General features: G+C 34.5%; 1 pseudogene; it reads left to right on the top strand.

Moving 5' to 3' along the window:
• Positions 1–27,174, top strand: part of LOC144256123 (HORMA domain-containing protein 2-like) — a 55,713-nt pseudogene that overhangs the window by 14,197 nt on the left and 14,342 nt on the right.

The following is a 27,174-nucleotide window of genomic DNA, read 5'->3' as shown; positions in this document are numbered from 1 at the left end:
GGCTTTGCCATCATTCATCCTCACTGTGACACTGTCAAGACAGTGGGAGAGCGGCTTTGCCAACACTTTTTCTCACTGTGACCCTGTCAAGACAGTGAGTGGGGGATCGCCTTCAACAGAGTCAGAGTCATTTGTGTCTCAATGGCCCTTAACTGGGCAATGCCCTTCCCCTCTAGCAGGAGGGAGCAGGTCTCACCAATACAAAAAGATTTGGAGGGTGGATGGGAAGAGATACATGGAAACAATACATGTGGAGGAGCTAATTCCCTCCCCCCATCACTGGAGCTCCAAGATGTGCCACCCCCTGGACAAGATTCCCAGAGGCACTGCTCTTCTGTAGGATGGCAAGTGGATGTTGATGAGCTTCCACTTCCTGGGAGATGTGTGATTAGCCTGGTCTGGGAGTACTTGCTACCAGGTAAGCTGATGCCCAAAGAGAGTTACCACAAGATTAGGGAACACAAATATTTAGGAATATGCTGCCCAAAGTCATTCTGCTGACCAAAACAGAGGTCTCAAGGCAGGCTACATGGCTCTTCCAAACTCAATCATTATTGTCAAAGGAGAGGTTGAATCCCTCACCCTCTAGTGCCTTCATTCTGAGCATCATAAAAAAATGCATCTGCTCATAGTATACATTAGTTCTCTATCCAAAGTCAAGCACTCATCTGCTCCTAGAATCCTCCCATTCAATGGGAATAATTTTCAGAAGGACTCCAACTGATGTTTCAGTCCATTTCATACAGAAATGACAAGTCCCAACAAGGGCTGGTGGAATATGTCATGTCACTAATGTGTTTTCCTATTACCCTCCAGTTTTCTATTCGTCGATGCACACCACATGGAGAAGTCTATTTCCAGCTGCACATTCCCCACCCATTCTTAATAGACCAGTTACAAAAATCAGGTATGGGGGGTGGGGCTTGTCCTAAACGGAAGCTGAGGGCATCAGCTTCACCTTGATGCACTGAGGCATTGCTCCCTTGTGGCATTAGTGCTGATGAAACACCTCTCCCACGCCCTGTGTGGGAATAATCCCATAAAGTCTGTGTGAAATGTTCCCAAGCCAGCCCTATGCTCACCTTTGTATTAGACACTCCACAGAGGCCGTCCCCGTGATAACTGTTATCTGTTAGTGTATTGCAAACATTTTGCTTCTAAACAACAACCTGGTTTTAGCACAGATCAGAAGCCATCACCTCCAGTACAGGTAGTACAGAATGCAGAATTCCAGTACTCACACTAACTCTGATTAATGGAAAGGGTAAGAGTAAGATGGATAGGATCTGCAGATCAGGGAGATTGAGAAGACCCCAGAGAATAGGAAGCCATCCCATGTACCTTCTGCAAAGCATAGGCTCATTGCAGACACAATTGATCCCGAAGCTTCCAGAGAAGCCATGTAAGGTCACACAGACACAGACCCATCCTGGCAAGTGGCATCACTCATAGAGGAGAGCTAAACAAGTCAAAGGTCTTCACAGATGTCCCCAAGTTTATGTCTGAGGTATCTCAGCTATTTCATATGAATACATAGGAAAAAAAGGTCAGTTTGGACCAACTAGGTCCTCAAACACAGGACAGGAGAGGACACCTAAAAATCATATCACAGCCACACCAATGTTTATAGCAGCATAATTCACAATAGCTAAACTATGGAGCCAACCTAGATGCCCCTCAATGGATGAATGTGGCATATATACACAGTGGAATTTTACTCAGCAATAAAAGGAAATAAAATCCTGGCATTTGCAGGTAAATGGATGGCATTGAAGAAGATAATGCTAAGTGAAATTAGCCAACCCCAACAAACAAATGCCCAAATATTTTCTCTGATATAAGGAGGCTGAGTCATAAGGGGGTAAGGAAGGGCAACATGGGAACAACTGATGAATTCTAGATAGGACAGAGGGGTGGGAGGGAAAGGGGTTTAACAAGGATGGTGGAATGTGATAGACATCATTATCCAAAGTACATATGAAGACACAAATTGGTGTCAACATACTTTATATACAACCATATATATGAAAAATTGTGGTATATGTGTGTAATAAGAATTGTAATGCATTCTGCTGTCATTTAAAAAAAAAAAAGAAAAAACTTCATCAACCCTAGCCAGAGCAATTACACAAAAAGAATAGGAAAAGAAGACCTCAAACTACTTCTATTTGCCAACGATATTCTATATTTAGAAGACCAAAAACACTGCACCAAAAAGCTTTTAGAAAATTCATAAATAAATTCAGCAAAGTACCAAGATATGAAATTAACAGTCATACATCAATTGTGTTCCTATACACCAATGATGAATCAGCTAAAAGAGAAATTAGGAAAACTATCCCATTCACAATAGCCTCAAAAAATAGTGGGAATCAATCTGACAATAGAGGTGAAAAAATCTCTAAAATGTAAACTGCAGAATACTGAAGAAAGAAATTGAAAAAGACCTTAGAAGATGCAAAGACTTCCCATGTTCTTGGATAGGCAGAATTAATACCATACAGATTTGATGCAATTCCTATTAAAACTCCAATGGTGTTCTTCACAGAACTAGAAAAAGCAGTCATGAAATAAATTTGGCAAAAGAGACCCAGAATATTCAAACTAATCTTTAGTGAGAAAAGTGATGCAGGAGGCATCACAATACCAGACATTAAATTATAGTACAGAGCTACAGTAACAAAAAGTATCAGCATAAAAATAGACATGATGACCAATAGAACAGAATAGAAGACACAGAGACAAACCCATACAAATACAGTTATCTTACATTAGATAAGGCACCAAAAGCATACATTGGAGAAAATATTGTCTCTTCAATAAGTGGTGCTGAGAAAACTGGAAATCCATATACAGTAAATGAAATTTATCTCCTATCTCTCACCCTACACAAAACTCAATTCAAAGTAGATTAAGTACCTAAGCATTAAACCAGAGACCCTATGGCTACCAGAAGAAAATGTAGGCCTGCATCTTCATCATGTTGGCTTAGGAACAGACTTCCTCAGTAAGACTCCTAGAGCACAAGAAGTAAAATTAAGTATCAATAAATGGAATGGTATCCAACTAAAAAAATTCTTTGCTTTTCTCCCAAGAATGGAAGAAAATCTTTTCCACTTGCACCTCAGAACATTAATATCCTGAATATATAAAGAACTCAAAAAATTAACACCCAAAAAACAAATAACCCAATCAATGAATGGGCACTAAATAGGCACTGAATAGGCACTTCACAGAATAGGCATTGAATAGGCATTTCTCTGAAGAAAAAAATATGAATTGTCAAAAGTATATAAAAATATTCAACATCTCTAGCAATTAATGAAATGCAAATCAAAACTACACTGAGATTCCATCTTACCCCAGTCAGAATGGCAATTATCAAGAATACAAGTAACAGTAAATGTTGGCAAGGAAATTGCTAGTGGGACTGAAAATTGCTGTAATCCCCATGGAAAACAGTATGAAGATTCCTCAGAAAACTTGGAATGGAATCACCAATTGACCCGTTATCCTCAGCATATACCCAAAGGACTTGAAATCAGCATTTTACAGTAAAAGCCACATCAATGTTTATAGTAACTCAATTCATGGTATCTAAGCTATTGAACCAACCTAGATTCCCTTCAACAGATGGATAGATAAATCAAATGTATAATATTAGTAAGCCATAAAGAAGAATGAAATTGTGGCATTTACTGGTAAATGGATGGAACTATTTACTATCATGCTAAGTGAAATAAGCCAATCCTAGAAAACCAAAGGCCAAATGTTCCGTCTGATATGTGAATGCTAACACATAATAAGGAGGGGGGAGGGAAGAATAGAAGCATTAGATTACACAAATGGAAATGAAGGAAAGGGTGGGGGATGGAAATAGGAAAGACAGTAGAATGTATCAGACATAACTTTTCTGTTATATATGAGTACACAGCCAGTGAAACTCCACATTCTATACAACCACAAGAATGGGATTCTAATTAGAATAAGTTATACTCTGTGTATCTATAATATGTCAAAATAGACTGTACTATCATATATATATATATATATATATATATAATTTTTAAAATCTTTTTTTGGAAAGTGGGGTACCAGGGATTGAACTCAGGGGCATTTCACCACTGAGCTACATCCCCAGCCATATTTTCTATTTTATTTAGAGACAGGGTCTCACTGAGTTGCTTAGCACCTCACTTTTGCTGAGGCTGCCTTTGATCTTGTGATCCTCCTGCCTGAGCCTCCCAAGCTGCTGGAATTACAGGCGTGGCACCACTGAACCTGGCTAAAATTAAAAAAAAAAAATTTAAAAAATTAAAGAACATCATCAGATTTGAGTACTACTACTTTGCTACACATATAAGATACTTCTGGTGGTCCTAGAGCTGGAGATTTTTTAACTCAAGCATATAATAATAGAAGAAAACTTCCCTATCCAAGTTTCAGGAATTTCCTGTTTCTTTAAGGATTAAATACATTTTTATGGGGCATTTTAGATTTGATACATCTTGGTTTCTATGTCCTTTTCCCTTTTTATTCCCATTATACCCTGCTTGAACTCTCAGCATCATGATTTCAACCTGATACCTGTGTCCCAGATGTGTCACAGCATTCTTGCTTCCTTGCCTGGACTAATTGTATTCCTCTTTCTTACCACTTGAAGCCTTCATACTTCATACTTCATACCTGAGGCCAGCCTCAGGTAACCAATAGCTCACCTTCTCTTCCTGGAGCCTCTAGTGTCTCTCCACTCATTTACTACTTAGTCTCTACTGTCTGGTATGCTAACTTCTCTTTTATGTCCATGTCTTTTCTTTTTGATTGGATTGTAAATTCCATGAGGCTACTGGTGTTTTTCCCCTCTCCCCACGCCTCCCCCCTCTCTCTCTAGTATTGGGGATTGAACCCAGGGTCACATGACCACTGAGCCACATGCAAGCCGTTTTTGTATTTTATTTTGAGACAGGGTCTCCCTAAGTTGCTTATTGCCTTAGTGAGTTGCTGAGGCTGCCTTTGAATTTAGGATCCTGCCTCAGCCTCCTGAGTTGCTGGAATTACAGGCATGCACCAATGCACCTGACTCAAGTGTTCTCTTTATTTTATTTTTGGTTTTATTTAATATTTTACAGATTATCACAGTAATACCTGCTTGTTGTAACAATTGAAACAATACATGAAAAATATTAAACCGTTGAACCAGGCACTATTTAAGCACTTTAAAATATTAACTCATTTACTCTCAGCAACAATTCAACAAAGTATGCATCACTAAAAAAATATTTTTAAGTAGTTGTCACTGTTATCTATATTTTACAGATGATAGAAATAGGTTGCAGAGAAATAAATATCAGGAACTTTCCACCATACATTGTAAATAAAGTTTTGTTGGAACATAACCTACTCCCATTCAATTAAGAGTGTCCATAGCTTCCTACATGCTAAAATGGCAAAATCAACTGCAAAGCCTAAAGTATTTACTATGAAGCCATTTGACAGAAAAACTTTCTCACCTGTGACCAAGACCATACAGTTTGCTAGTAACAGAATAAGAACTTAAACCTGAATCTTTGACTGTACTGTCCATCCTCTTAATCATTCTACTATACTCCCTTACTGTTATCCTTCTACCCTCAAATCACCCTCCGAGGTTATGCTGTTAAGAACTTCACCTGCTTATTTCTACACCTTTGTCCTTGCTGTTACAAATGTGTACAATTATCTGTGAATATATATATATATATATATATATATATATATATACACACACACACACACACACACACTCACACATGCACACACTTATTCATGCCTAAATGAAAGTTATCTAACACATGCATTTTTTTTCCTCTAACGGATATCACAGGAAGGTAGGAATCAATCAGCATTTCCTTATGCTTGGGGCCATTTTAAATAGCAAAATCATAAAAGGAAGCCCAAAAGAGTTAAATGATTTGACACTAAGTAGAGTAAGAAAAGTACACATGTTTACAGTATGATAGCTGAACTGAGAAGAAAGAGAGTGGATTTATTTCAGCTATCATACTGTAAACATGGAAACATGAGCTTCAGATGACAAATTTGTTGCTGCCCTATGCATATCTGTAAATGATTGCAAAAATGAAAAATTGTTGTTTCTGGAATTACAAATAAATTGTAGTGACTAAGAAAGTACACAAATGTGCAACCTACTAATAACAAGAATTGAACGTAGTGCCGCACACGTGCCAGAAAAGTGCACCTCTGCTGACCACAGCCCCAGCTCCTTTTTCCCCCTTTCGAGATATTGGGGATTGAACCTCCCAAATTAGGCAAGTGCTCTAGCACTGACTACATAATATAATGCAATATAAAGCCCTATTTCCATTTTATTACCTCTAAATGTATCAAACTTGAAGTAAAATAACTTTCTCTCCTAGCTATGATAATAGTATGGTTTGTGGGATGAATATATTTTAAAATACTAATTTTTTTCCACCTTATTTTTTTTCTAGGAAGCATTTTTTCCATCCCAAATTGCTAATGAGCATGAGACACTGATAATGGTGAAGAAACTTTTTGTTACTTCTATCTCATGCATAAGATACCTAAGGGGCCTGTTCCCAGAGAGTTCTTATGGAGAAAGCCATTTGGATGGTAAAATTTAATTAAAATAGTTGCTTTGGTTGTTATAGCCATTTTCTCAATTTAGCAGGAGTAAATTCATTTCTCACAATGTACTAATTACAACTCATGAGTCTACAAGACTAAATTGCTAATCGATTTTCCATTTTAATTTCACTATTTTAGTGGTTTTTCTTAAAAGAAACATTAATTTCTGACAAGTCACAAATGAAAAAAATAAATCTGTATGGACAAGCGTAGTAGTATTTATTTCTAAGCTATATCTGTAAAATATTAGCCAGAACAAAATCTGAATGCTAAAAATTCACTTTAGTCTTCACTTTATTTGAATTTGTTCTTTGAGAAAGTTCAAAGGAATCAGGTGAAAAACTCTCTTCCCTATTAACATATATAAGTATGCTGGGGGAAAAAAGGCAAATCTATTTGTTGATTATTAAGGTTATTTAGACAAATTACTATTCTTACTAGTTCTGTCTTTTTCTCAATTGCCAATTTCACTCCTTTTGTTTCTTGTGCCCTTAAACATATCACCTTATTGCCTTGTATCATAAGCTATTTCTGGCTCCTTTCCTTCCTTCATATTAAAAAAAAAATGTACCTGGGATTCTTCAGTTTTTCAAAATATTAGTGTCTTTTTTTAAAAAAGCTGGAATTTGAATCTTTTTTGGTTTGTTATTAAAATGGGAACTGTCATTTGGAAAATTAATAGATCCACAAGTTTCCTTGTTAAGAGGTTATTTTTTTAATCTAAATTTAACTCTCTTACATTCATATTTTATGGCATAACTTAGCCTCATCCCAATTGAATTTTAAGTAGTATTTAATTCTCTATGGAAGCATCAATGAAATGCATGTGTACTGTAAAAATATCAGCATGATATTGTGATCATGATGACTTGTATTATATGATTTTTTTAAAAAATGGTATATAAATCTGTAGTAGTGAATGTTTATATATAGCATCTCATTACAGTTTCTTCTCGTATTTATAATATGGAATTGTGAAGGACATGTTTTAGGTAATTAAGCACTTACTATATGTCAGTCACTTTTCTAGACATGGGGGTAAAACCATTCCTTTGACAGTTATAGTAGAAATTTTGTCTCCTTCTCACCATTTGTACTTAAAGTAACCCACATTATTAAAATGCTCAATTCTCCTATGTCATTTTCTTTCTAATAATTTTTAAATGTTATGCCAACCTGGAATGATTTTCATATCCTTCAATTGAAGAAGAGATGATGTCTATTTTAGGGTAGGAAAAAAATATGAAAAGGTAATTGACTCATACAAAATTATAACAAATCAGTGATTGACTTTTGACTGATCTTAATCAAGACACTTTTAATATGATATTTATTTTCTTCCCTAAACACTTGCCTTATTACCAAACATTATTTCCATCTGAAACCCAAGTATTTAGGGAAGAAAAGAATCTTGAGAATAATCCATGCAAATTTTTTTCATTTTTATTAAGTGAGATGGAGAGAAATGAGATTGAGGTGTATGTTTTAAATTAGTAAATAGAGTTAGTCTCAATACTATGATTACTTAAAATTGAAAAGAAGTAAAGAAGTAACAAATTAATTTTGCAATCCAGTTTTTCTGTGTTGAAAACATGAAAGACTGCTAAACTGTCATCAAATTGGGACTAATATAATTATCAAAATAGGATTTATTTTTAAAATGATATTTGGAGATTAAAAATGTTTTATAGGCCATAAAACTAAATAAGTTATTTAACTAAAATAATGGGAAAATCCTAGCATGGACATTCTCAGTACTGTACTCAGAAGATGAAAATAGACTGTTTCTATTTTTATAGATCTCAGTTTAAAAATTTTTTCAGAAGACAAAAATGTCCTGGGTCACTGCACATTATCAAATGGTAAGTAACTGAAATTTCAAAAATTGAACAAATTTTTATAATAGCTGGAATTGCCCATTAGATTTGATTTAGTATGATCATTTCCTTAAAACCATTTCTTTCTTTAAAAAATTTTTTCTAGACATTTGTTGTGTTCTTCAATAATACTTTAAGATTATTTTAAAATACTGATTTGTTTTCAAAAGAAAATAAACTTGTATTAAGAAAAACATCAAGATTTGTTTATTATCATTTGTACCTCAGTGTAATAAACATTATGAGAGAAAAAAAAAGTTGTTCCACTGCCTTAGAATTGCTTAAAGTTCTAAAAGCATTTAAAAGATATTGGGAGATTTAAAAATAATTAAATAGGAAAGGTATAATGGTTATCAATTCAATATATTTAAAAGCAGGAAAAGGGTAAACTACTTCTGTACTTGGCAATATTTTTGACTTTTTTTTTCATGTGGTCCAAATTGACATCAAATGTTTATTTCTTGATAGGATTCAAGGTTGTTTTTGATGCTTTGGAGAAGAGATATGTAAGAATGTTTTTAAATCTTTACCAGGGTCACACTCATCTTTTATCTCTTAACAAAGTTTAGATTTTTATCTTATATTTTATTTTGTTGTGTTTAACAGTGTATCAGTACCTAAATTTGCATTCACAAACCAGTTTCCCTTTACTTTATGTCTTTGTTGTCCAATTGATGTCTCCTTTATGACAATTAGAAGTGAAACCCTCATTTTTTTTTTATTTTTCATATGTGTATCTTTTTGACCACAGAATTTCCTCTGAAGTCACTGGAAGGTATCCACAGGATGTGGGATAGGTGAGGCAAGAATCTGATAGTTAGCACATTGAACATATTCAAAATAGTGGTGATTCATTTGCGGATATGAAAGGAAAAATTACTTGAATAATTGATTTTTATTTTTTAGTTATTTTGGTAACTGTGTTCGATTCATCTATGAAACCTTTTCTCTGAATTAACTACTGTTTTACCTAGAATTTTTTTTTAAAAATGCAACTGAATAGAAGACATTGTATTTTATATAAAAATGCAATCATTCAAAGAAGAAAACATGGAAGCATTTATTATTTGATAAGTTCCTTTTATTTAGCCTAAATTCAAATTTGAAGACTTAAAAATATAATATTTATACTTATAAGATTTCTCAATAAAGCTAAAAATACCAGCCAGAGAAATTTGTTTAGAAAATTCAGAAACTAAAAATAATTATAAAGATGTATTTTAAAAGTATTTTTAGAAAACTTTCATTTAATTTTAACCATTTCTCCAAATACTAGTAATTTAGCTATAGAAATAAAGTTTTTGTTTCTTTGACTTTCATATTTGTTTTAATAACCCTCCAAAATTCTCACAATTTCATAAGTTATGTGAAATATACCACTATTGAATATGAAGTCAGAAACTGCATAATTGCTGAGTTGCTGCAAAGCAAAAAGGTAATACTGTTCCCCTTACCATTCAGTTACTTTCATGAATTAAGGTTGCAGTTCAACATGGCATAAGGGTCATGTGGTATTTAAATATAATTAAATATATCTTATATCTTTGTGAATAGTATTTTGATAAAACTGTTTCCATTATTTTCAGTCATGATATAGCAATGTCACAATGATACCCAGAGCAGGAAACTGTGCCAAGGAACACTGGGTTATAAAAACTTCATAAACTTCATAGCAATCACTAGTTTTTACTATTGTTCTGGAGAATAAAGAATGTGCTGCAAAAGCCCATTTTACAAAAATAAGAAAGAATAAAAACACAGATGAAACTTAAGTGCATCTGATCTTTCATGCTTCCCTAGAGAGCTATGAAAGTGTGAAAAATGGAGGCACTGGTCTTAGTTGAAGAGACAAGATGCATATAAATTAAATTTCTACCTCAGCTTTCCCTCCTTCTTCCCATCTATGTCTTCTTTTTATTCCTCAATTCTGATTTATTTAAGAAATTTTATGTTATTAAGCCTTCATGGGTGGGAGGAGCCTTCCATTCTATTATTTAGTACATTGATATATTTCCTCTCTTCACTGAAATTATTACTTATGACTTATTCAATTCTGGCCTTGGGGACCTAGGGATACAAATATAAAACAGGTGAGGGCAAAAGCTCATAGACCACAGTAGAAGATGAACACTACTTATATGCAGGGCTAATGATCAATGGTTACATACTGGCCCAGCTCTACCTGCTGAGAAAACGTTGGTTGTACTTCTGTATTTGATGATAAATCACTGCTTTTCCGAGGCCCCAGGTGAACCTTCACCAACTTCCTTCCTGTTGCCCCACCGTTTTGTTTTTTTTTTTCTGTCTAGACTTTTCTCAAATCCAACAACTAAGGATTAACATCTGTAGTCCAAAAGTTGTGTCTACAAGTCCAGCTCTAGACTAAGTCAGCATCCCTTCTGATTGGTCAATTCTTGTGTCATATTGAACTTCAAATATTGATTTTTTTTTTCATATCAGTTTTATATTTTTTATTTAAAAATATGGATATATATCCATATTTTTTACTATCACCTCTATAACAAGTATAAGTAATTATAAAACTCAGAAAATTATGCATGGTGGGACTGGGGTTGTGGCTTGGTGGTAGAGTGCTTGCCTAACATGTGAGGCACTGGGCTCAATCCTCAGCACCACATAAAAATAAATAAATAAAAATATTGTGTCCATCTACAACTAAAAATTTAAAAAAAAGAAAAGAAAAGAAAAAAGAAAATGATATGTGCCAATTTTGGTGTGATGGTACATGCCTGTAATCCCAGCTACTTGGGAGACTGAGATAGGAAGATCACAAGTTGGAAGGCCAGCCTGAACAACTTATTAAGATCCTGTACCAAAATTAAAAGAGCTTGTAATGTAGCTCAGTTGCAGAGCATCCCTGAGTTCAGTCCAATATTGGAAAGAAAAAAAAGTGATAGATGTCAAAGGAGAGCTACGAATCAGCTGCAGTATGAGGAATTGAAAAGGAAATATTGTACTCCATAAGGACAGAAGGGGAAATTTTGAAAGGCTTTTGAGCTTTTGAGACCCTGAGTTTTTGGACAGGTTTAAAAAAGGAGGTCATCACTGGCATACTAAAGCGCATTATTTTATTCTCCTTCATCTATTCATTTAGCAACATCTTCTGGGTGTTCATCATTAAAGAGCCATACAATATATTTAAGACCTAGAATTTCAGAACCAAACAGTCTTAAGTGAATCCCAGTTTTATCACTTAATACCTGTGTGACTTTGGTCTAGTAACCTACCTCTTATTACTACATATATAATGGGAATAATAATAGAACCTACCTTTTAGGGTTATCTAAGAACTAAGAATTCAGTGAGTTAATAATTGAAAACAATAGTTCTCAAACTTTAGTTCATATCTGAATCACCTGGAGGGCTTGTTAAAACACAAATTGCCAAGCCCCATCCCCAAATTTCTGATGTGAGAATTTGTATTTTAGACAAATTTGAGGTGATGCACTCACTGATGCTCTAGGAACATACTTTAAGGAACACTGATCTGAAATATTTAGAACAATGCCTTGCACATAATATGCTCAATGTAGATGTTGACCATTTATGCCTTCACTCTTTATCCTTGACTGTTTAATCTGTACCAGACATTGTGCCTAGACACTGGATACAAATGAGATGATGTACAAATGAGTTGAAGATGTGATTCCTCCTCTCCAGGGGGATCACAGTGTACTAGAAAGTTACTTCTTAAGTAAAATAAATCTAACATTTTATGGACTAAAATAACACATAATATACAAAAATATCTTAACTAGTTTGATGCATTTGTTATACTAAATGGCTATGTGTATAACTGATGCAAATTGTTTCAGAAATTGACTTAAGCTCTTAGATAAATAGTATTTACATTATTTTTCAGTTGTTAATATTTTATAACTTCTCTCAGGTGATTTTTGTGCTTGTAGGGAAAAAGATTTTAAAAGTAGTTTAAGTAAAGTCAAGTTGGATTACCTAGAGATTCCTAGAATATGTGCTAGTAGATGATTATTTACAATTATGAAATATTGGGTGCTTTTTACATTGTTTTCCTTGTGCTGTATGTATACTGTGCTTGAATTATTCAAGTAATTATGTAAATTTTTTATATGATTATTATAAAAATTATATATTTATCTCTTTACTCCCATTCTCAGTTCCCAACCATTGCAAATCCCTGTCCCTATTACATTCTTTCAGAAACCTGAATCTGATTATGTAATTCTTTTACCTAAACAATATCCAGGGCTTTTAAAATAAAGCTCAGAGTCCTTCACATGACCTGCAAGACCTGTATTATACCTATCTGCCTTCCCAAAGCATTGCTCTAATTTCCATGTTCAAGCAACACAAAGATTCTAATACATGCCAATCAATTATATGCAGTAACCAAAATAACCACAGGGTGTCACTAAAGTTTTAGTTATTTGCACTCCTAAAATTTTCCGATTTGAATTCTAGGCTTAAACAAAAAGTTTGATTATTTCTATCTATGTCTATATATTCTATTCAATAAATCAGAGAGAATCTCTTAATAGTAGTGTGTATATAGAGAGAGGCAAGAGTTTTATATACATCAGCCTTAGATTTTTATTCTAGGAGATAAGTTTCAAAAGAGATCCTTTTTTTTTAAAGATACTTGGGGTGTCTTTAATTTTTAGAAACAAGAAATTATTTCATATTTCTTGATGCATTTATGCATTTATTGCCTCCCAAATTCAAGTGTAACTTCTTGAGTGTAGGATTGTTACCATTTTTTTTTTTGTATCCCTTTTCTTTCCAGCAGTCCTAGGTATGTAATAGGTACTACTTGAATGGATGAATAATTAGTACTCCTTTATCTGAATTTTGAATAATTTTTTTCTACCTAAATATTTGTAATATGACTGAAATGCTATCTTTTCCATACTTTTATTTGTGCATTATAGTTGTACATAATGGTATGTTATACATACATATAAAATAACAATATTAACTTGGCCAATATCATTCCTTAATATTTCCCCTTTCCATCTCCTTTTACCTCCCCTTGGTTCCTTTCCTCTACTTCCTCTAAAATAATATTTTAATTAGCTTTTGTTGAAAATAACAATGATATAGATGTAATTATATTCTAACAAAGTTTTTTTTTCTTGAAGCTACATATGGCAGTACTTAGAGTAAGTACACACTTAAAGACTGAACCTCTGTCTCTACTTCCTTGACTTTTGTATTCTCTCTCTTCCTTTTTTTATCCATATTATTACATTTTGGAATTTAAAAAAATAGTTCATCAGAAGTTTTATTAAAACATTTATTATATATTTTGTAGATTATAGACATGAGTAAACATATGGCTATGTTTCTTCATCTGTTGGCTATCAGGATTTTTATAGTTTTAAAGTTACTTTACAGGCTCAAAGTTTTTTGTTTTTGAAATTTTATAGACTCTTTTGAAGTTTTATATACTCCTGATTATCACATGGCATATGTAGTTTAAAAAAATGAGAATATGCCATTAAGATTTTTAGATATATAATTTGTTTAAACATTTAAAACATGCCAATTATTTAAAATTTATTGTAGCTCATTAACAGTAGGTATAAATACCTTATATTACTTTTATGGAATTTCCTTAATAGTCAGTGTTCATAAAGTATTGCAATGGATCCATATTCACAAAACAAGAGCTTATCCTATCTCCAGATTGAAATATGTATCAATACAGTACTCAATAGAGTACAAATTGTCCTCTTTATGTAAAAAAAAATGTATTCTGTGAGGAGTAATCTAGTAAATTTCAGAAATTATATTCTGTTTATTTTTCCTTTAAAATCTTTACACAAATCCAAAGAAACCTGAGGTAAGAAAACAAATGTATAGGTAGATAGTATATGTGTATTGTATTTAAGTATGTTTACCTGAGTTGAGACTATAGACTATGTTGCTCCACTACTATTTGAACAGTAAGAGTGAGCTCTTTCAACATATTTTCTTATAAATGTGACCAATCCTTTAGTATGAGATTTTCAAATATTACCTAGGGGTAATTTTTTTAAAAAGGCATTGAGTAGAACTGGGCCTCTTCTATAACATATTAACACTAAAAGACTCTCTTGATATATAAATATGTAAAAAACACATTTTATTTATTTTAACTGATTCTTAAAATTGCTTATGGTCTTTTAGTAAAATAAACCAGGCATGGCATAATTCTAAACTTTTTTTACCAACTAAATTCTCCCGTTTTGACCTTTACAGAGTTTCATAATTTTTCTCTCTTTACTTCTCTATCTGTTTCTTTCTTTTCCTTAGTGATTGCTACTTACCCTCAAGGCCAACTTAAATTCAAATCTTTCATAAAAGCCTCTTTGGCTAGATTATCTAAACTAACTTCTTCTGTAAATTTATTTTCCAGAAGAACCCCACAATTTAACACTCTCAATTGACTCATGCAGATTATTTTCCCAAACAGACAGTGAATTCTTGAGAACAAGGTTATTGTCTTGTTTTCTATCTTCCAGAGTGAATATTATAGTCCTAGACACATAATAGTTATTGCCCCTTTGGCTTCTGTGGCTGTAGTAGTGAGTTGGAAGGAGAAGCCCTCTGTTCTCTCCTTTTTTTCTGTTCTCTTCATCTACTTCCTAGCTTTCTTTACCTTTTCCTTGCTTTCAGTTTTTCTTATCTTAGCCAATGTATTTGGTCTAACTGCTCATATTCAAGAAAAAATTGTTTTTAACTCTTAAAATTCTCTCTTTGCAAAATTATGAATAATTATTTAAGCAAAGGGGAAGCAAACTTTGAATACAAATGGATCACCATTTCTCAATGTCCAAACTAGTTTTACCTATCTTTATCTTTGTTTCTTTTTTGTTTTATTTTTTTTTTTTTGAAGTTGTAGATGAACAGAATGCCTTTATTTTATTTATTTTTTTTTTTGTGGTGCTAAGTATCAAACCCAGTGTCTCATACATGCTAAGAAAGTTCCCTGCCACTGAGCTACAGCCCTATCTGCCTTTGTCTCTTGTTGTCCTTTTTTCTTCGGTTTAAACAGAAGCTTTCTAAAGTACAACTTTCTGATAAATTGTTAATTGGTTATTTTCTTGGTACAGCATTTATCATATTTTCTTATGAATGTAAAACTCCTAGTGATAAATCAGTAATTTGGTGAGTAGTGAAATGCTGACTAACTTACCCTTAAATACAGAAAAATCTTACAGAATGGAAAAAAAAAACTGTTAAATACGTTTCAATGCTAGCACATACAACAATGAGGATAAAAAACAAAAACTTATTATATGGTAAGTTCTAAGCTATCACTTATGACCCAAGAAAATATCTTGAATATTTGTAAATTATTCCCTATATTGACGATCCCTAACTACTAGATGTTCAAGGCACCCTTCTGATTACTAAAAGATTTGATGGTTCCTTGAGGATATTAAAAAAACCTCAAAAGAATAACAGAGTCAGCAATAATTATAGTATAACTACTACTATAGCATAACAATATTCATAGTGCCTAAAAGCATTCCTTCACAAGATTACATTGTTTTACTTGCTGTTTAGCATTATGTCACTGATACTACTGTTTAATTCTGTGATCATATTCTTTTATGTACTCACAAAACAACATTCTCACTTAAACAGTCTTTGGCATTTATCTTATATTGTGCCAAACATTTGAGTCATATCCCTAGAAATATATCCTTCCCTAGACAAAAACAGAAACAATAACAATGTTAATATTTGACTAAAGCAGCAAAAATATACTTTACACATCAATTTAAATTTGCAGGACTCTTATGACAAGTATATTATGATACAACAGTGAAAGACTTTGGCTTAAGACAAATTGTGCTTCCCTAGTTCAAAGGCCAACAAAGTTTGGGGTACTGCACAAAGTTCTGGCATTTCTGCACATGAAGTTTTGTTCTGCTTGCTACATCTTTTGAAAGAGAAATTGACAAAGGCAGCTGAAATAGTAAAGAATGATAGCTTTTCATAGACACATACTACAAAGAGTATGGTGGGTATTAATAAGATATGTGAGCTGTATGTAAATATGTTAAATTAAGGTTTAATTTATGACATAAAGAATTAGTATATATGAATATTGTAAGAATACAGATATTATGATATTATCATCTATTCCTTTGTGCTTATTAGAGGTAGTTAATGTCCAATTATAATAGTGTCCTTCAGGAATTGAACTATAGGTGGTCCCTGTTTCTAACCACATTATGCTTTCAGAAATTTTATTTTTTTATAAAATGTTTATAAGATGAAACCCTAACTGAGCATGAACTCTGGGCTGAATATTTATTCACTCAGCAAACATAAATTGGGGCTGGACTTGGTTGCACATGCCTGTGATCCCAGCAGCTTGGGAGGTTAAGGCAGAAGGATCACAAATTCAAAGTCAGCATCAGGAACTTAGCAAAACCCTGTCTCAAAATTTAAAAAAATGTAAAAAGGGCTGGGGATGTGACTCAATGATTAAGTGCCAAATGTGTGTGTGTTTGTTTGTGTTTGTGTGAGTGTGTGTGTGTGTGTGTGTGTGTGAGAGAGAGAGAGAGAGAGAATATATATATATATATATATATATATATATATATATATATATATAATATATGAATTAGGCTCATTTTATGTGCTTAGCATTATTCAAGCTACAAAAACATGAAAGTAAATGGAATAAATAAGGTCCCTGCCCTCTTGAAGATTTACATTCTTATGTGGGGAATAAATAATGAATAAGTAAGCAAAATTTAGCAAAAACTTTCAGATAGTCATAATACTGTGTATAAAAAAAGATTTTAAATGTAGTTTACTAAACAATGCTGAGGTAGAGATGGAAAAGGAAGAATTGAATCGCTGTGTTAGATTGGCAGTTCATAGACAGCCTTCCTACCGGACCACTATTTTAGCTGAGAATGAATGACCAGAAGGTGTCAGCCTTTGCAGGTCTATGAGAGGTAATGGCATATAACAGGTAGAATAATATGCTAATTAACATTACAGGTACTAGAGTCAAATCTCAGCTCTACCACTTAACCAGCTTCTTCAGTAATGAGAATAATAATATGTGCTTCAGAGTAGGAAGGGCTACTGAAATCTACTTCATGGCTACAGCATTTTGGGCAGTGGCCAAATATTATCATTAACTGGAGATAGCATGTCCCAGAGTATAACTATACAAAGGCCCTAAGATGGGAAGGAATCTTGGATGTTTATGGGGAAAAAAAGGTGCCATGATCCTATCACTTTGTGAATGGGAGGTAAAGTGCAGGAGAAATAGGTAGGGGACAGATGAGTAAGGTCTTATTGACCAAAATAATCCATAAATTAAATGTTGTCAGGGCAATGGGATGCCATTAGTTAGAGGGGTTTACACAACGGTATTGATTGCATGATCTGATTTGTATTTCCAAAAACTTTTTGCCTGTAGAATAAAGAATGAATATTAGATGGTCTTGCAATTCACTTTGAAGATAGTCCTGAAAAGTCTTACCAATGGATTGGAAAGTGGAGGGAGAAGAGGCTGCGTGTGTTGCTGTTGCTTTGGTCTATATGAATGTGATCAGCATGATTGATAGAAACAATTGATGATCAATTTAAAATATCACCTTTGTCAGGCAACACAGCCTGAAAAGTGGGAGAACATTTTGTGAGTTATAATATACCTTCTTTGATAAATTAGTTTCAAGCTAAAAGAATTAGCATCTTCTATAAAACAATTATAAATGTAAAACCTATTGATTCAGTGTTCAAATAATAAAATGCAAGTAAAATTATCAGCTACTGAAAGATTTCTTTCATTTAAAAAATAAAAGCTCACAATGTTAAATAGCTATAGTCGACTCAGAAACATGGGCAGGCAAGATGTAGGCATTGTTTGACAGGGCAATTACATCCAGCATTGGTTAAGAGAAGATACTGTGTGTATCTAGCCTGTCCAGAGTGAACCTGTTGCTATTAGGCAGCTGTAGATGCTTCTAATCTCACCCATTTCTCCTAATGTTGCCATAAGCATCCTTCTTAACTTTCATTTCTCTAGTAGGTTGTCTAGTTAGAAAAAATACTTGTATTAAAATTAACTCCATGATAAATCTCTCACTTTAGAGTTTAACCAACATGAGCAAGTTTTCCAAGTACATGGTCACCTGTGATTAAGGTGTATATTAAGGCGTAAGATCTGCAGAACCAGAAGACTAAACTTCAGAGTAAAGTAATAGAAGCACTGAGACGTTTTCTGATCAATCTAATATTTTCATTCCCACATTATCAAGGATTAAATATCCAACCAGATGAATGAGGGGCACTTCTGTGTGTTCTGAAATCTGTCCCTTGGTATTTCTAGCTTTCTTAACAGAAGAGCAGATAGCAGTAATATCCACTTTTTAGTGTAGAATTGAAAAAAAAATATTATTTCATAGATCCCTTATTTTTGTTCATCTAGTCTTCCCTGAATTTCTGCAGTAGCCTCTTAGCATGTCAGTTTCCATACCATTCTTAAGATTGGCAGGGTGAGCTTTAAAAATGCAAATCACTCCCCAACTTAAAACCCTTCTAGTTTATATGAAATAAAATCCAACTGCCGCTTACCATGACCAACAAAACATCACAACCCTCTCTACAACTTCATCTCCTACATTCCCCCCCTTGCTCTCTCACCTTTAGCCTCCTCTCACATCTTGGAAGAGGGGAACATCCCTTCTAGAGGCTTTGTATTGCTGTTTGCACTTCCTAGATCATCACACCCAAGGACTGCATATGGCTCACCTCTCTTGAGGTTCAACTCAAATATCACCTCTTTGGGGTTGCTTTCCTTGGCCCTTTCAAGCCAAATCAGTACTTTTCTCCCTTCATCTTCTTTCCATCACAGCATCTGCTTCATATTGTTCATGGCAATTGTACTATGTGAAATTATTTATTGATTATCTCCTGAGCAGACTGTAAATTCAAGAACAACAGGGAGCAAAATATTGTTCATCACTGTGACTCCAATGCTTGATACAAAACATACATTCACTAAAATAGGTATTATGTGAAGAATAGTTTCTCAACTGATTCCCCTGTCATAACCTAATGGGTGAGATAATTGACTGTGCCTTAGTTTTTCCAACTTCAATTATAATGGAAGCATTTATCATCTAACTCACTTTTGGAGAAAAAGTATCTTCATATCTGGAAATATTACTCCTAAATAATATAATACTGTGAAATAAACAGGTATATAGGAAGCATGGCAGGTATACAATGAAAATGTGCCTTATTATCAGGTAAAATTCTGGATTTCTTTTTAAAATTAATTTCTTTATTACCTTTGGTTTTTCTAGAAAGTGACTGAGATATACCAGTTCAAATTCAAATATACAAAAGAAGGAGCCACTATGGATTTTGACAGGTAGAATCTAATTATTTAATGAACCTGATAAAATATATAGAAGTGAGATAAACATAAATTTTTATAAGCCAGAAAAAAAATTTTATACTTTTTTATAATTTTTCCATAACTCCCATAAAACTTCACTATTATAAAAATGAACTGTAATAATTAAATTTCTGAAATCCATGGATTTAATTGATGAGAGTAGAGGACATGATAAGCATCACCATTATATTAACAAGGCTGTCTGCAAAGTGTTGATTGAAGAACTCCATAAGGCCCTGTCTAGCTACTAACCCAATGTTTCTCAACTGCTATATTGAGATATTGATCTTTTACACATTCTATATAGTCAGTTGGGGGCCAGGGTTAGATAAAAAACCCTGGATTGTTTGCCTACCTGCATAACTTTTGTCATCTGCCTACCCCACCATGATGGACAAATAGCATTTTCTATGTGCTTCTCTGTATGGAAAAGACTGGAAAACACCTTATTGTCCTATCAAATCTAAAACACATTTAGTGCATAGCACACTAGTGGATTAAATAGTTGTTCAGAAGGGCCCAATGCAGATGAAGATGTTTGTTGAGGAGAAATATTTATTCTTCTTTCAGTAGTTTTTTGGCTCCAGATTAGCCAGGAGGTAGATAGAGCTAAAGATTTACTGATACAATCGAAATGGAAGATGCAAATGATAGTGAAAAGCCCCGGGTAGTAGAGTGCTCCAAGTAAGGGAGATGGATATCTCGGACAGGAATGAATTTAAGAGAAATGTGGCAGAATTCTCCCTTTTCTCTATTATTAGCTCTCTGGGGCTTGATGATTTCTCTCTAATACTCACTTCCTTAATTATTCTCTCATTTATAAAACTTTTAGGCAATATTCAAATGTGAGAACAAAGTTCCAAAAATGAGAGTTAAAATTTTAATCATCACTAGCTAACGTTTGTATAGCACTTTACAGATTATATTCACATTTACACGTATTTTCTCACATAAAGCTGTTGTTTTTACTCTCTAAAACTCAAATATAAGTATCCCTGGCAACCAGATTAATCTCTTTGGTTATAAAGACACATATGCCAAGAGGTAAGCAGTAAAATAAAAAATGGCCAAATCTTGCAGATATTAGGGAGGCAAGAAAATAATACATATTAGAATTTCCTAGAAGCCAAAAAGTAGTATTTGTTTACATCAGAGTTTTGAATGATTTTACTGATGAATCCTGGAGGATTCCCCTGGGCCACCTGGCTGTAGCCCTTCACTCAGGTTACCTTGTTTAAATTGGTTAAATTCTGGAAGACAAAGCTAAGTTGTTTGAAAGTGATAGAAAAGCTTAATAAAGGTTTGCTTTATGAATTTACACTACCTCTAAAGATCAGTTAGGGGAAAACTCAATAGTTCAATTACTTAGGATTATTTTTCAACACTGTACAATTATACTAATAATCATAGCTCTTCCCCCAAAACTACTCAAATATGAGACTAATTGGAGAAGAAAATTTCAGAGAGAAAAATGTTTAGAATTGGAAGTCCAACTTGTTCATTCATATTCACTGAATGAAAGATATTGATGAAAGATACAGTCACTTGCTGCTTAGTGAGCGACAAATAGTTCTCCTAAGTCTGTGCAGAGTCTGTGGGGATTATAGGAGAAGATTTCTTTGAAAAGATGACACATTGCATTAGGGTTTAGAAGAGAAATAGAAAAGCACAATACAGGTGGAATGAACAGCAAATGCACATGGTTGAGAGGAAACTGGACAGTAGTTGCTGGTGAGAGTAGAGAACAGTATGAATGGACATTAAAGGCATTATGCACCATCCTTTATTTGATTGAAAGTTTATTAATTTAATGGAGGCATTTCAAGCATGAATGTGATATGAGCATATTTTTCTATTAGGGTTATTATTTTGTCTGTGGTATGCAAAATGGTTTGCAATGTGTAAATGAAGGAAAGAGGAAGAATAGTTAAGATTCCCAGTGGAGTAATCCCTGCAAGTGTGAGAATGGGATGCCTTTGAGAGATAACTAGATGGTAGATACAGAGCTAGTAGCTGATTTTATGGTTAGGAAGTTGTAGAAATGTCTGTAAGCTTATCTTACAAACGATATAACCAATAAAGTGTATCTAAATGATTTGACTGAAGACATTCAGCTAGTTAACAGCAGAGATGATATTAGATGCCAGGATACCTAATTCCAAATCCAGTGTTCTCATTACTATGACATGTGGTTATTTGTAATAAGCAAATTTTAAAAAAATAAGGTCATATTTCAAATGCTTTAGGTGAACGTATTATTTAGAAGTCCTTTGTATATTCATTGAAATTGTATAATTATTCCTTTAATTTATACTCTAAAAATTGTCTCCAAAATGTCTAGATGTTTATATTTATTTGATCATATACTCAAAAGTTGTGTTCTTTTGGGAATAAATTGTCAGTATTGCATATGATTGGAAAATATGCCTTTTTTTCTATGTGATTATAGCAGTAGTACAAGCTTTGAAAGTGGAACAAATAGTAAAGATAGTAAGAAAGCCGGTGTACTACTGATTCGTAAATTATATATACTGATGCAGAACCTTGGACCCCTTCCTAACGATGTTATACTTACTATGAAACTCCATTACTACAATTCAGGTAGGTGTAGATCTTTATTCAAATTCTTCTTAAGTACTAAACTAATATTTTATGTAAATAGAAGGATTTTACAAACATCTGAAAGATACATGTTGCTATACTTAAAATATTTTTCTGGCTTCTATTGAAACTAAGTTTCATGGCTTTTTGCCCTTTTCCTTTTGCAGTGACTCCACATAATTACCAACCGCCTGGTTTTAAAGAAGGAGTTAACTCACACTTCTTTCTGTTTGATGGAGAACTTGTCAATCTGCAAGTGGGATTGGTCTCCACAGGCTTTCACAGCATGAAAATAAAAGTCACTATGGAGGCAGCCAGAGTATCTGATTTGGAGAACAATCTGTTTCAGGAGAATAATACTACTGAAATTGCCCATCAGGGTCTAGACTGTGATGATGAAGAAAAGGAGTACAAAAATCAAGTAAGGCCAAGTTTTAGTGAGTCTCCAATTCTTCAGTTAAATACAACTGACATTTTTCACTTTGCAAACAGGTGATGTCACAGTAACAACAGTCCAGTGGAGCATGCCAGGTATAAAAACTGAAACAAAACAAGTTTTGACATCAAAGATTTTTTTTATTCTAAAAAAGTACAGTCCTAGCCAGGACAGGTGAGGTGAATCACAGCTGTAATCCCAGCAGCTATGGAGGCTGAGGCAGGAGAATCACATGTTCAAAGCCAGCCACAGCAACTTAGCAAGGTCCTAAGCAATTCAATGAGACAGACCCTATCTCTAAATAAAACAACAACAACAACAACAACAAAAAATGCTGGGGATATGGCTCAGTGGTTAATCACCCCTGGGTTTAATCACTAGTACCAAAAAAAAAGTCCAGGCCTTAAGAAATAAATATGTTTTTAGATGAAATTGCCTATTGCCCATGATTAGGAGAAAAATATTTCCCAATATATTTCTAATTTTAATAAGTGATATATTTTTAGGACTTACAAATATTTTAGGTGTCTATTCATATCAAATACAAGTAAAAATCAGCTCTTGATTTTCTGGAATAATCAAGTGGGAAGGAGCCAAGAAAGAAAGTTTGTGGGTTAACCCAAATCAGAGTGAAAACAAAATGTCAGCACTCATTTATGTGGAGAGACAAGCTTTGGGGCTAGATCACTGGGGAAAACCAGGGAGCTGATGGGTTTGCAGCCAAAGGAGCTGAACAGGCAGGGCTCTGAGCCCCTTATTTGCATTTTGCATAGAGACTTTAGAGTTGGGTACTGCTAGGACTTCACTGTACCCTAGGTAAATCTATACTGTTGGCTTACTATTTACTGGCTGCTAATTGTAGGCTGACATTGTATTAAAAGTGTTCTGAGACAAACACATTTTTAAAATCTTCTCAGGAGACATTTTAAGATTAGGATAGTAACTTATTTGACTGAGATAATCTGAGTCATACTTACAGAAGATGACTACTAGGTAATTTCTAAAGGTTCTTTCCAGATCTTTAACTCAGTGATATGTTTACTGCATGGAAAACAAACCCAGTCTTCCAACAGCTGCAAGACCTAATTTAGTCCTGTAGTATAATTTCAATCACTGAATGAAACTAGACATATTATGTCAACGTAAGAGCAACACTTTTCCCAGGAGGAAAGAAGATGGACTATTTTAAAATCTAAAGTAGTATATTAGGCAAAAAAACACCAATGTGCTGAAGTCAGATAAAGGAAAACCTTAGCGAGAAAAACTTAAGACACACCCCCAGCAGACACCAGGTTCTGGTTCTCAGCAGATTTATTACATGCAAAGTTTGGATATGACCTCTTTGTCCCGGGACCTCATAGTCACCATGTCCATTTACAGATTCTCCAGTGTGGATCTTGGTAAAGGGGGCAAATTTGGCTTCGGGAAGTTTGAAAGAAAGCTTCTACATCAGAGATTAATGCTATGGGTTGGGTATGAGGTATCTGCAAAAATCTTCTGTGAAAGGCTGCAGGAATGTTCAGAGGTCAAAAGATCAGCATATGAGCACTCTAACCTACTCCATGCATCCTATTCCAGTGGACTAAGTGGGTGAGGCTTGGCTGGAAGAAGCAAGTTGCTGGGGTCATTCCCTTGGGGGTTATACAGTGTCCTCCTGATGCCTGCTCTCCCCTCCCTTCCCCTCCCGTCCTCTCCCTCCCCTCCCCTCCCCTCCCCTCCCCTCCCCTCTCCTCTCCTCTTTCCCCTCCCCTCTCCTCTCCTCTCCTCCCCTTCTGGTGGTCATGAGCTGAGCATCTTTCCTCCATCATGCTCTTCCACCTTAGACCTGGAGTTATGAAGTTGGCTGACCCTAGACTGAGCCCTCTGAAACTGTAAGCAAAATAAACTTTTCCTCCTCTAAGTTGTTCTCGTCTGGTATTTTGTTCACAGTGACAAAAAGCTGGCTAACACATCTATCTTCATTGTTCTTTGTATCCAATTCCACGTTTACCTGTGTTGAATCTGTTGTAGGGTAAGGTGAGTAAGGCATTCCCCTTAGGAGCACAATCTAATGGGGAACTACACAACTTGAGATCAAGCTAAATAATCTTTTAATGTGCTATAAAATTAAAATTGTGGAGGCTGGAGTTGTAGCTCCACAGTAGAGTGCTTGCTTAGCACATATGAGGCACTGGGTTCGATTCTCAGCGCCACACATAAAAAGTAAACAAAATAAAGGTATATCAACAACTAAAAAATATTTTTAAAAAATTAAAATTGTACAATTAAGTCATCATGGGCAATATATCAAGATTTAAATAAGATAGCATCCATCTCTGCACCTACATATCCTGCCTTACTCAGCCCCCTCCCTGCCCATTGAGTTCCTTCCTGATTAGTATTCAGCAGGACAAAGCCACATTGAACTTGATTAAAAAATTCAATCTATGCCTTGCAGAAACATGTGATCTAAAATAGATATTTTACCTAAGAAGAGGTCATTTATTAATTTAATTCTTCAGGCATTATGTCTTCAAGGCAAGAAATATCTCAGCCTGAGACACTCTTAACAAGTGTCAGCTGTACATTTCCAATTATCAATACAGCCAATCACATTCCATTGTAAGGTGTTACATAAATGCCAACTTGTTAGTCTTGTGGTGTCATAAGCAGGATGATCAGACACTCTTCATCCAAACCGGGACACTCTTTCCTTGAAAGAAATGCTATCCAAATTCTGCTGGGCCCACAGGTATGACTGGGCAGACTTGGACAAACCAGTGTTGCTTTTCATACTATTATATTTTAGTCACATTCCTATCTCATGGATGGTTATATTATCACAAGAGCCATCACTTAGAAAAAGCAGCATTTCATACATGCTACATCAAATTTTCTATTTACATATCCCTTTTAACTTTTAGAAGTTCTTGAATGGGAAATCACCACCTTTTTCCTGTGTCTTTCCACATCATCTTCCCTTTATATGGGTCTGTCTCAAGATTTCCCCTTTTGATAAGGACATCAGTCAAATTGAATTAGGGTCCACCCTAATGACTTCACTTTAACCCACTTGTAAAGAATCTATTTCCAAATGATGCTGAGGTTCTCAATGTTTGGGAATTCATTATATAAATTTGGATAGATCCACAATTCAACCCACAATACAAGGTTGGCAGAATGAGATCTTAGCATGTGGATTCTGGCCCCGGAACACATGCTTGATCTATTCCCAGTGTGGTCCATAGATCAGCAGCTTCCAATTTCACCAGAAGCTTATTCAAATCGGGGCCACTGCTAGTTCATAGTCTCCACTCTATTAGGTTTCTTCAATATTACCTCTTATTTTTCTAATTTTCAATGTACGACTAATTAAACACTATTGACCCTTCGTAGCTGTGGATTCTACATTTGTGGATTCAATTGACTTTGGGCGCAAAATATTGAGGAAAAAATCCCATCTACATTGAAGATGTATATTATTGCTATTCCCTAAACAACACAGTATAACAACTATTTATGTAGCATTTACATTGTATTAGGAAATAATATAGAAAGATTTTAAAATATATGAGAGGATATGTGTAGATTATATGAAAATACTATATCACTTTTAAGGGAGTTGAGTATCTGCAGACTTGCATACCAAAGAGGGTCCTGGAAGCAATCCCCTGTAGAAAACCAAGAGAAAACTGTAGTTGGATAGAACTGCTTGTCTGCAGTTCACAGGTGTTGTAAGGTTCACTTTTATTCCCATTTCCTTACAACCAACAGTTTAAGTGAAATCCAGAAAGCTACCTGTATAAATCAGATTTTTCACCACTGTGACCAAAAGACCTGAAAAGAACAGTTAGAGGAAGAAAAGTTTATTTGGCTTATGGTTTCAGAAGTCTCAGTCCATGGAGAACAAACTACTTTGCTTTGGGCCCAAGGTGAGGCAGAGAAAAATGACAGAAGGGTGTGGCAGAGGAAAGCAGCTCAGGGCACGGCACCAGGAAGCAGAGAGAGAGCACTCACCAGGAACAAAATATAAACTCTAAGGAGACATTCCCAGTGGTCCACCTCCTCTAGCTACCCCTTCCTACCTACAGTTAGTTGCCACCCAGTTAAACCCTATCAGTGATTAATGCACTGATTAGGTTAAGGCTCTAGTTATCTTATCATTCCACCTTTAAAAGGTCTTACATTATATAGCACATGAGCTTTTAGGAGAC

Source organism: Urocitellus parryii, chromosome 7 (assembly GCF_045843805.1).
Source record: "Urocitellus parryii isolate mUroPar1 chromosome 7, mUroPar1.hap1, whole genome shotgun sequence".
Lineage (NCBI taxonomy): Eukaryota > Metazoa > Chordata > Mammalia > Rodentia > Sciuridae > Urocitellus > Urocitellus parryii.
The sequence above is the reverse complement of the archived record's forward strand: the minus strand, read 5'-3'. Positions and strand labels throughout refer to the sequence as shown.